The sequence below is a fragment of the Antechinus flavipes genome, chromosome 1, assembly GCF_016432865.1.
Source record: "Antechinus flavipes isolate AdamAnt ecotype Samford, QLD, Australia chromosome 1, AdamAnt_v2, whole genome shotgun sequence".
NCBI lineage: Eukaryota > Metazoa > Chordata > Mammalia > Dasyuromorphia > Dasyuridae > Antechinus > Antechinus flavipes.
This window is the reverse complement of record NC_067398.1, coordinates 81640873-81653631: the sequence shown is the minus strand read 5'-3', so window position 1 is coordinate 81653631 and position 12759 is coordinate 81640873.

Genomic DNA, 12759 nt, shown 5'->3' with positions numbered 1-12759 from the left:
TCATCGATTTACATTTAGTCTATTCTAATTTTTAGGGAGTCTTATTACTTGGGAAATGTTTATCATTTTCTGTTCACAGAAACTTACTCTTGTTCCAATCCTTTCTTTTGGAATCTTATTTCACTTTTTTAAATCTCTCACTTCACTTCAGATATTTATGTCCTCATAGAAAATCTATTTTGTTCTTTTGAACATCTGCTTGTAGGTGTAGAGTTCTTTCTCCTTCCAGATTATATTTTTGATCTATTCATTGTATTTTCCACATTTATAAATTACAGTAACAAGATCTATAATAATTCTCTTTGTTTTTAATAGTTTTGTTATTTTATCAGTTTGTATTTATTTTAAATATTTTATTTTTCCCAATTGCTTATAAAAACAATTTTTAACATTCATTGAAAAAATTTTGAGTTTCGAATTCTCTCTCTTCTTCTTTCTCCCTAAGACAGTAAGAAATTTGACATAGGTTTATACATAAGCAATCATGTTAAATATATTTCCATATTAATCATATTGTGAAAGAAAACACAGACCAAAACAAGTCACAAAATTTTTTTTAAAGTGTAGAATAGCATATTTTGATTTGCATTCATACTCATCAGTTTTTTCTCTGGAGGTGAATAGCATCTTGCATCATGAGCCCTTTGAAATTATCCTGGACCATTTTTGAGAATAGCTAAGTCATTCACAGTTGATTATCATATAATATTGCTGTTACTATATACAATGTTCTCCTGGTTTTGTTCACTTCAGTTTATATAAGTCTTTCCAGGTTTTCTGAAATCTGGAATACTAATGTAATATAAGAAATTCATAGTGTTTCTTTTATTTCATTAGTATTCCATTACAACCATATACCACAAGTTGATCAGCCATTAATTAACAGACATTCCCCAGTTTCCCATTCTTTGCCACCAAAAAAAGAACTGCTATAAATAGTTTAATAATTCTTTAGCATAATTGACATCTGCTTTTGATGTGACTATTGCTGACTCCCATACTTCCAAATGTTTTAGGCTTATTGAGTTCTAAGTAATACTTCCTTTTCCTATTTCTAGCACATGTTTTGGAAGGTAGAACTGATGATAATTACTTCTATCTTTGCAATTGAGAAAAAAGGACAAAAATGTTCTTAGAAGAATTTTTATAATTCTTAATTAATATTTTATATAGCAAATATTCTCTGACCTCCCTCTCCCAGACTAACCCTCCAGGTACAAATGTTTCCCTGAAGGACTTAAGGTTGTCTCCTTTCTAATGCCATTAGATTGATTCCCCCACTGACTGTGTTTCTCCCACTATTAGGAGCCTGTGACGAAAGTCCAACTTCCATTTAATTACTTAATATTGATTAACTTTTACAAAGGGATAATTGCTTGAAAGATAAAGCCATAACAGAATTAAAAACAATTCTGCCCTAATATTTATGGAGCTATAGGGATGGGGTACACACACGTGTGCACACACAGACACACTCACACACTCTGCTTTGTCTCACCTTAAATTCTTGAAAGTGTGGGCTTACATATGAAAAGATGCTCCAAGCCATTATTAATCAGAGCAATGCAAATAAGACAATTCTGAGATACCACACTACACACCAGTCAGACTGGCTAGAATGACAGGGAAAGATAATGCGGAATGTTGGAGGGGATGTGGGAAAACAGGGACACTGATACATTGTTGGTGGAATTGTGAATACATCCAGCCATTCTGGAGAGCAACTTGGAACTATGCTCAAAAAGTTATCAAACTGTGCATACCCTTTGATCTAGCAGTGTTACTACTGGGATTATATCCCAAAGAGATCTTAAAGGAGGAAAAAGGGACCTGTATGTGCCAAAATGTTTTTGGCAGCCCTGTTTGTAGTGACTAGAAGCTGGAAACTGAGTGGATGCCCATCAATTGGAGATTGGCTGAATAAATTGTGGTTTATGAATATTATGGAATATTATTGTTCTGTAAGATATGAACAACAGGATGGTTTCAGAAAGGCCTGGAGAGACTTACACGAACTGATGCTGAGTGAAATGAGCAGGACTAGGAGATCATTATATACTTCAACAACAATATTATATGATGATCAATTCTGATGGACGTGGCCCTCTTCAACAGTGAGATGAACCAAATCAGTTCCAAGAGAGCAGTAATGAACTGAACCGGCTACACCCAGCAAAAGAACTCTGGGAAATGAGTGTGAACCACTACATAGCATTTCTAATCCCTCTGTTTTTGTCCACTTGGCATTTTTTATTTCCTTTTCAGGTTATTTTTACCTTATTTCTAAGTCTGATTTTTCTCATGCAGCAAAATAACTGTATGGACATGTATACATATATTGTATTTAACATATATTTTAACATATTTAACATGTATTAGACTATTTGCCATCTAGGGAAGGGGAGGGTCGGGGCAAAGAGGGGAATAGTTGAAACAGAAGGTTTTGCCAAGGGTCAATGCTGAAAAATTACCCATGCATATATCTTGTAAATAAAAAGCTATAATAAAAATATAAAATAAATGTAAAAAAAACCTCACTGTATCTCATGAATAATGTTAGAACCTGTAACTACAAAGAAAGGCAAAAATAAAAAAAAAATTTGCCACAAAAAAAAGTGTGGGCTCAAACTTAGCTCACTTCCTATGTGCTATTGGTTTCTCTAAAATATCTTGATGTGGCAAGACTTCTTTATGTACCCTCATCTCAGTAACTGTTGAGCTGTCAGAACGTCATTCCTGAAGGTCATTTCTTATTCTTTTGTGCGATGCTATTGGAGGGGCCGCAAAACCCTGACACCAGGACACCAGGCTGGTAGGATACCTGTTTTCCAATCCTTTCATCAAAACCAGAAGAGAACAAATGCAAGGTCAAGGTCAGAGGCCTGTTTCTTCTCAGGGCTACATGATCTTGATGGTGAGAAGATCTGAAGGCTTTTCCCCTTATAACACTGACTTTCATCAAAACTCTATTAGCAAAGAAATCAAACTACCAGAGCAGATAATACAGAGAAGAAAATAAGTCAAGTGCTTATTGACTGATATACTCTTAAGTTTTTTTAGATATCCCTAGTTCTAGACATTAAGCCAGATGAAAGGTGCATTCTCTAATCACGTAGTTACCATACTGGAACCAGTTATAGGACATCTATATGTATTCCATAGACTCTCCAAGACATTTCCATTAGAGACAATTCAGTGAATAAAGCACTTTCCTGGAGTCAAAAAGACCTGAAGATTTTGTATTCCAAATTTTTTCTCCTGCCCTACCTTACCTCCTCCTTCCTTAAGACAGCAAGCAATCTGTTATAGATTATGCATAGACAATCATTTTTAAAAGTATTTCCATATTTGTCATGTTTTAAAAAATAAATTAGACCGAAAGGGGAAAAAAAAACATGAGAAAAAAAAGCAAATAAACCAAAAAAGGTGACAATGCTATGTTCAGATCCACGTTCAGTCTCCATAATCCTCTCTCTGACACTTTGTTATTTTAAGATGTGTTAGCCCTGCTCAAGTTAACTATAAAATAGGCATGATAACAGTAGTTACCTTATAGAGTTTCTTGAGAGGGAGATCTCTATAAAATGCTTAGAATGTTACTTGGTATATAGTAGATGTTACAGAAATAATTTTCCCCTTCCATTCCATTCCTTTTCATTCTATTCCATGAACTCTCCTGGAAGTGAGCTCCCTGACCACCTCCATCATCAGCTGGATGCTCAATCTGTGTCAGCACCAGTCCTTATCACATTTGTATTTACCTAAATATTCTCTTTTTGTTTGAGCAGCTTTATAGCTAAATATCCAAATCTGAGAGCAAAGAAAATCATCTCCCAGGGTTGTATTTAAAATAATAATAATAAATTTGGATCTCATCCTGTAGTCCAATCTTGTCTAAATAATGATTTGAAGAGGAGCAGTTATGCCTTTGTAGAGAGTAAATTGTTCCAGGGCAACTTAATTTTCTTCCATAATAGGATGACAAAGGGCAATAAAGAAGTCTTCAGGAAGATTCAGTACCCCAGTGACATTTCTATCACCACTGTAGAAGGATGAGACCTGACTGCCATGATTCTAAGATCAAGGAACCAAGAAGACTGGCATTACAATGAGTGAACAGTGAGTTGGAGTGGGAAAATATGCAATTTACCTTTGGATTACTGCTTAACCCCCAGACCTTGATATCCTCAGCTTCTCTTCTTCTCTCTAGGCTTTTTCTTGGAAATCTCATTAGGTTATATGACTTCAATAATCCTCTTCATGAAATAACTCCCATTTGTCCATCTCTAACCTCTCTCCTGACCTCCAGTCTGGCAAATTCAATTGCCTGTAGACATTTTGCACTAGATGTGTCATAGATATCTTTAACTCAACATGTCCAAAATTGGACTTATTATCTTTTCCTCTTCCAAATTTCTCTCTTACAATTGAAGATGTCACCACTTACTATTGAGTCAGGTTCAGAATCTATGATCTTCAACTCCTCACTCTTTCTCACCCCCCAAATCCAATCTGTTTTTTTTTTTCTCAATGGTATTTATTTTACCAAATATATGTAAAGATAGTTTGCAACATTTATTTTTGTAAGATTTTATATTCCAAAATTTTCTCCTTATCTCCCCCCTCCTAAGATAGCAAGCAATCTGTTATAGATAATACTTATACAATTATTTTAAAAGATATTTCCATAGTTGTCATATTGTAAAAGAAAAATCAGACCAAAAGGGGAAGAAAATAAGAAAAAGCAAATAAATAAACAAAAAAGTGACAATAATGTGTCACTAATGTCACTAAATGCTAAGATCCACATTCATTCTCCATAGTTCTCTCTTTGAATGCAGATGGCATTTTCCATCCCAAGTCTATTGGAACTGTCTTGGATCACCACATTGCTGAGAAAGGATAAATCTAGCATAGTTGATCATCACATAATCTCGATGTTACTGTACTCGATGTTCTCCTGGTTCTACTCACTTCACTCAGCATCAATTTATATAAGTCTTTCCTGTCTCTTCTGAAATCAGCTTGATCATCATTTCTTATAGAACAATAATATCCCATATTTTATTCAGCCATTCCCTTAATTTATGAACATCCACTGAATTTCCAGTTCCTTGCCATTACAAAAAAGAGCTGCTAGAAACATTTTTGAACATGTGGGTCCTTTCCTCTCTTTTATGATCTCTCTGGGATACAAACCCAATTCTTTCTATATTTTAGAAATGAGGTCTTTGCCCTCCTTTTCTAATATTGGATTCATCCTGGTCCAGGTCCTCACTGCCTTCCTTTGACAATCATAATAGTTTGCTGGGTCTTAATTCTCTCTCCACTCCAATTCATCTTCCACTTAGCTATCAAAGTAATTTTCCTAAAGCACAGGTCTAATCATGTCACCTTCCTATTCAAAAACCTCCAGTAGCTCTTTTTTATCTCCATTATCAAATACAAAATCTTTTTTGACGTTTAGAGCCCTTCAAAATGTGGCCGCCCTTCCTACTTTTTTTCAGTATTTACATGTACTCAATAATTCAGTCAAACTGACCTTGCTGTTTTGCATACAGGCCATTTCATCTTCCAACTTTGTGATTTTTCAGTGGCTGTCCTCTATGCTTGAAACACTCCTTCCTCACTTCTGCCTCCAGGTTTCCCTGGCTTCCTTCAAGTCTCAGGCTAGTGCCTTCTCTCTGAGATCATCTTCAATGGTGCTATATATCTACCATTTGTACATAGTTAATGTAATTGTGTGCTGATTCCACATTAGACTGTGAGGCCCTTGAGAGCAAGGACTGCCTTTTGCTTTTTTTTTTTTAACTTAGCACATACACAGTAATACACAGTAAATGCTTAATAAATATTTGTGTACTTGTCTTTAAAATGTGGAAAAAGTTATTTGTATTATGTACTTCTTTGGATTATTGTAACAGAAATGCTTTGAAAACATTAAAAATTATATTAATATGCATTATCATTGTTATGATTTGCAGTAACTTTCAAGAGGGCAGAGTAAACAGTTATCATTCAGAAGATATTTATTTTTATAATAACTTTATTTTTTAAAATACATGCAAAGATAGTTTTTAACATTCACCCTAAAACCTCGTGTTCCATATTTTTCTTCCTCCTTACCTCTCCTCTTCCTTAGACAGCAAGTAATCCAATATAGGTTAAACATTCAACAGACATTTGTTAAGCACTTACAATCGCTTTGGTGGTTTCCATTGCTAAATGGAAAGATTAAACTTTCCACCTAAGCATTCAAGATCTTGGAGTCTACAAGTATTTTTTCCACTTTCTCATATTATCCCCCATTGTTCTACATTCCAGTCAAAATGAACCATTCTCCATCAATTTTCTTTTCTCAGCCTTTCTTTTTTACAATCTTTTGTGTCTTTTTGTTCATGTGTCATACCCATTGTCGTCAGCAACCTCCCATCTGCATCTGCTGAAGGCACACTCTTTCTTCAAGATCCAAACTTTCCCATGAATCTTTCCCTGCTCCATCAAGGGAAAGTGAATCTTTCCTCTTCAGTTTTGGTACCTTTTTCCTGGACCCCAAATAATAATTACTTGTCCTTTTTTCCCCTTCCTCCTTTCTGAATTTAAGCTCTTTGAGAGCAGGATCTAAGTCATATCTAGCTTTGCATCAACAACAATGATATGTTTTGTTGCAAGTTACAGGTTCTTAACAAACATCTGTTTGCACTCAAGGAGTTTATGGTACAGAAGGGAAGAGAAGACAGGTACATAGATAAATAGAATATAAATTAAAAAATGATAGGGTATACAGAAAAAATAAACAATTTTATAGATCAGATGAGAATACAAAAGGCAGCTTGCTAGCCCCAGTGGTGTGCTGGAAAATGTTTAATAACCAAATATAAGAAGGATGAGAAAAGAAAATTGATGGAAAGTGGTTCATTTTGAAACAGTTCAATTCATTAAAATAAAGTAAAAAAAAAAAAAAAGGCAATTCATTAGATATGTTAGAAAGACAGCTGGTTTGTGAGTCAGGAAAGACCAGAACAGACTATGAACTTTGAAAACACATGAGAAAAACAGAAAATCAATAAGCATGGTGCTGCCCAGTGCACCCATAAGGTTACTCTAGACCCAGAGGCTCTGGTGTCTTTAATACTCTATCCTGAGAAGCTAGAGAAATATGAAGAGCCAGCCCTCTGATCATGGAAGATCCAAGGGAAATAAACTCAGAAACAGGGGAGATCAGCACAGAAACCCAAGAGACAAAAGCTGAACAGAAGGGTAGACTTTGGCCCTGATGCAAAGCTCCATTCAGGAAACTAAAGCTGAATTCATGAATAAATTATAGAAAACAGTTACTAATGGTAAAAAAAAAAAAAAAAAAAAAAAAAAAGGGGGGGGGGTATTCTAGTGCCGACTGCATCCAGAGAGAGAATTATAGAAACTGAAAGTATTTTCACTTTTTTTGTTAGCTTATTTGTTTGCTTTTTCTTTAATCATCCAAAGATTAAATAATTAATGGATCAATCTTCTTAATTGCCCTTCATATTTCTTTCTCATTATTAAAGGTTGCAATCAAGAAATTAGTGAAAATGGGCCAGGAAGGGAAGGAAATAAGCATTTATGTAATATCTACTATGTGCTAGACATTGTATGCTAAGTACTTTTTCAGGAATATATCATTGATCCTCAAAATGACCCCATGAGGTAGGTGAAATTAAAATGCTCCTTTTATAGTTGAGGAAACTGAAGCAAACAGGTTAAATAACTTGCCCTGGAATGCATAACTAAGGTTAGATTCTAAATCTAAAGATCCACCAAAAAAGGAGCAAGTAACTCTGAAACAACTGAAATAGACTTATGGGGAAAATGGATTTTCTATAAGAAGTACATGAATATCTAGAAGAAATGAAACAAGAAATTAGAAAAAAAATGAAATAAAAGCTCTTGAGGAAAGATTTGGAAGAATATCTTAATCTGAAAATGGGAAACTGTTCCCAAAAAATAGACTCCCTGAAAACTAAATTAGACCACAAAGAAATCAATGACATATTAGAACAAAATTAAAAGACTGAAAAAAAAATAACAGCGATATAAGATATCTTATATAAAAACAACAGACCAGGAAACAGCTTAAAGAGAAGAAATAATTTAAATCAAATTTCCTGAAAACCATGAATAATGTAATTAAGGGTCCTGTATTTCAAGAAATCATAAATGAAAATTTTCCAGAGGGTAAGATAGACAAGAGAAAGTGAAGTCAAAATCCATATCTCTCATATCAAAAAAAAAAAAAAAAAAAAAAATACTGACTGCAAACATTCAGAAAGATGGAGTTTGAGTGCCAAGCAACTGTAATCACTATCTCACAAGAACCTGTAAGCTTTTATTATGCATGAGAGGAAAGTTCGAAATACAATATTCCAGAAGGCAAAAGAGCTAAGCTTACACCTAATAATAACTTACCTTGTATAGTTAATATAATTCTACAAAGGAAAATATGTATCTTTAATGGAATAGAGGACTTTAAAGCATTTCTGATGAAAAGACCCAAACTGATTAAGATTTTTGAAATACAATCACATGGAAAGAGCCATCTGCACCCAGAGAGAGGACTATGGGGCCTGAACATGGATCACAACATAGTATTTTCACCTTTTTTGTTGTTGTTTGCTTGTTTTTTTTTTTTGTTTGTTTGTTTGTTTTGTTTTTCATTTTTTCCCCTTTTTGATCTGATTTTTCTTGTGCAGTATGATAACTGTGGAAGTATGTATAGAAGAATTGTATATTTTAAATCTATATTTGATTACTTGCTGTCTAGGGGAGGGGAGGAAAGGAAGGTTTGAAAACAAGGGTTAATGTTGAAAACTATCTTTGCATATATTTTGAAAATAAAAGGCTATTATTTAAAATAAGTTTGTGCGAATGTGAACTATCTGCATCTTTGTTTTTCTTCCCAGGTTATTTTTACCTTCTGAATTCAATTCTCCCTGTGCAACAAGAGAACTGTTCGGTTCTGCAAACATATATTGTATCTAGGATAATACTGCAACATATCTAACATATATAGGACTGCTTGCCATCTAGGGGAGGGGGCGGAGGGAGGGAGGGGAAAAATCGGAACAGAAACGAATGCAAGGGATAATGTTGTAAAAAAATTACCCTGGCATGGATTCTGTCAATATAAAGTTATTATTAAATAAAATAAAATTTTAAAAAATAAAAAATAAAAAATAAAATAAAATAAGTTTGTGGACATAAAAAAAAAAAAAAAAAAACGAAGAATACAAACACAACAATCCAGAGTAACCTTGATAGGTAAATTTGGTTGAGTAACTGAAAGGAGCTTAATGATTGTGTGGTGCTGACAATCTTAATAATGGGAGAAAAAAGAAAGTTTTCTTGTCGGAGCCATAATATTCATCAAAGATATTTGGGGGAGTTCATTTAAAAATAGGGACTTGGGGTGATCTAGTTCTGTTCTGAGGGTTTTAAAAGAAGAAAGAGGAAGTAAAACGTAAAAGAAGGAATGTATTAATGAAGAAAGGAAGAATAAGGAAGTAGGATTTACTATTTTTAAAAATTGTGATATGTGAGAAAAGTATGAAAGTATAACAAATAATGAAGAGAATATACAATAGTGATGCCAGTAAAAAAAAAAGTTATCATATTTTTCTAAATACACAGAAAATAATAGTGGGAACTTCAGAAAAAAGCATAGATAGGACATTATTGAAATTAATATATAAAATTTATTATATCCATTTTAAAAATCAAGTAGTTTGAAATGTAAAATTAAGAAAAAAATTTAATTGATTTAATATTTGATATCATAGAAAAAATTTAATAGCTGGTTGTATATCTAGGAGCTCTCTGGGGAGCTTAGAAGACTTTTTTTTTACATAATAATCCCAGAGAGCTGTAGAAGTCATAATAAGAAAAAAGCAGAATCTGTGATTTAGGGTTGTTATGAATTCAATTCTACAAGTCAATCCACAGAGCATTTATTTCTACCATGTAGAAAGCATTCTATTGGGCACTAGATACAAAAAGGAAACAGTCTCTACCCTTTTTAGGACCTATACTCTAGATATAGAAAAGTCAAAGTAAATACAAGTTACATAAAGAAATTTTAAAAGCAAAAGAGCACTATTAATAAGGGGCATTAAGATTCTTTTTGTTGAGCTTCCACGAGCAGATTACATCATACCTCTTTTTTTTGTTGTTGTTGTATGTTCTGCTGCTAAGAGATTATACCTTTTTGATGCTTCTTCCTTCTCTTAATGTAATCATCCTAAGATTGCTTCTTATTGGTTTGTGATTTCTGGCCAAACTCCTAGCACAAATAAGAACTCCTAATACTAAATAAGCTTTTAATTATAATTGTTGAATTGAAAGGTCCACCGGGGTGGCAAGCAGAACCATAATTAGCAATTACTGTTCCTGGGGCAAACAATATAAAACATGCCCTCATATCAATTAATACAAATTCAGTTAAATGGTACAAATATAAGAGGTGGCAAAAAACCAGCAATCAGAGCAGGAGCTCACCCAGGATGTGGTCCCCAGGGAAGATAGGGAAGAAGTACATCATTTGATAGCTTCCAATTATAACTAATTCTTACTAACTAGATGTTCAGTTCATTTGTTTCTATGCTATTGAAAGAAAGACTTCAAATGCTGTCAGCATCCAAATTTTTACCTTTCTTTGTGTTCTCAATTCTTAGCATAGCATCTGGCATATAATAGACCCTCAATACTTGTGATTGAGTGAATGAAAGAACGAATAGTGATCAACTGAATGTCCGTCTCCTAGGACAAAACTCTTGCTGTGGCTCTTTAATGGTGGCAAGGATTGTGTAAAGCCTGTTACTTGGCTGGCCAAAGCTCTGAAAATTTAATGGGTGCCTATGTTAATACAACAATTATATTAACTGTTTTCCCACTAGAGCACAGAAGGCAGCAAAAATTTTCATTTGTTACTGCCAAATATATATGAAACAGGGAAGAATTGTGCATTTACAGCATTTCAGAATAGAAATCCCCTCAGAAATCCAGTTCAATCTCTAAACGATTCAATATTCCAGGCAGCATCTCCAAGGAGTTGAGCATTCAGTGTCTGTTTGAAGAAGAAATACATGGGATCAAACCATGTGTCTCCTTTAAGTATGATTTCCATACTATAAAAGCCTTGACTAATTGGCATAAATATTACCTCTGTAGGCTGATCTTTCCCTTCTCCTTTCACAACTACCATGCTCCCTTGTCAGCTTTTTAACCACCTCTCAAGGTCTTTCTTAATAACTTCAGAATTGTTTGCATGATGTGGGAGACACTGGCACAGGACCATCCATCATGGCGTGCCTTTATTGGAGAAGGTGCTGTGCAAAGCAGAATTGAATTAGCCCAGAAGAAACTTGAGGTGTGTAAAGTTAAAGAAGCCATCTGTTCATAGGGACTATTTGGGTCTGACCTTGTGACAGAGCATTCCAAGTTCATGTTGGTCTGATCATTCACAAGTGGACACACTGTAACTTGACTCATATAGTGATGTCCTTTGAGTCCTCTTCAAGTACAAAGGACAACAACCAACCAAACAGCTTCCTTATCACTTAAAAAATGTATACTGTTCATCTACAATGGGTTCAGCTTTAGCTGACATCTATTCTGTGGAGGACATAAGAGGAGGAGAAATCATGGTTCCATTAGGCTCAGGGTGGATATGGGGTAGGTTGGAGGGGAGCCCCAAGGTGTCAAGTGTGTGTAGCAGATTCTGAGAGCTCAGAGATTTCAGAATATTCCAATCTCACAGGATGGAGTAATCCCTGAGGAAGTTCCTCTACTTAATTAAGCTGTGAACTATCAAGTATGAATAAGATTTAGATAGGAAGAGGAGAGGGTGAGAGGAAGGGCATTTGAAATAGGGCCATACCACCAAAAGCTAGCTCTTAGTTCTTTATGTTGGAACTGGAACTACCTACAAGTTCTGAAATTCTTCTCTTTGATTACAAACTCCTATTCTTCTACCTCCTTTACCCTTTTTCCCTTTCAATTTGCTCATTGTAAACTTTGCCTCATTTGGAAAGTGAAAAGAAATTTGTCCTTGGAATCAATAGAGATAAGCTTAAATCTCATGGGTAACAAACAATTTTCACCTCTGTGACCTTAGGCAGATCACTTCTCTATGAATCAGCTTTCTCATATGTAAAATAATTGGGTTGGTCTAGGTAATAGATCCTTCCTATGATCCTGATTTATCCCTAACATCCAGCCTGTGAATCCCTGCTGTAGTTTCATTTTCTTTCCTAGCTGATCTTGAACCGGTGAGCAGTTCTTTAAAAATATCCTTCCTTCTACTTTTGAAATTCTTTCACATTTAATTTTTTGCTCTCCTCTATCTTTCATCCCTGATTAACTCTTGCTATATTCTTACTCAATTTTTCTGTTCTTACTCCTTAAGTTTGTGTAAATATTATTCTTAATGAACCCCAGATGATAATAATTAAGACAAATAAGCTAATGCAGGTAAAGAGAGGTAGCTGCCCCACCTATGAGAATAGGCAACCCTAAACTCTCTGATACATTAGACATTCCCAAGATATAAATCCAATAGCAAAGCATTTACTTAAAACTAAGTGTTATTTTCAAGGGACTGATCATTTAATTTTCCTTTTTCCCTTTAAATTGATAAAATTAAAGTGTATAGAACACTTTACAATTGATGAATGGTGAAAGTTTACTGTGCAATTCTTTCTGCTGTCTTCAGTCACATCCCTGTCA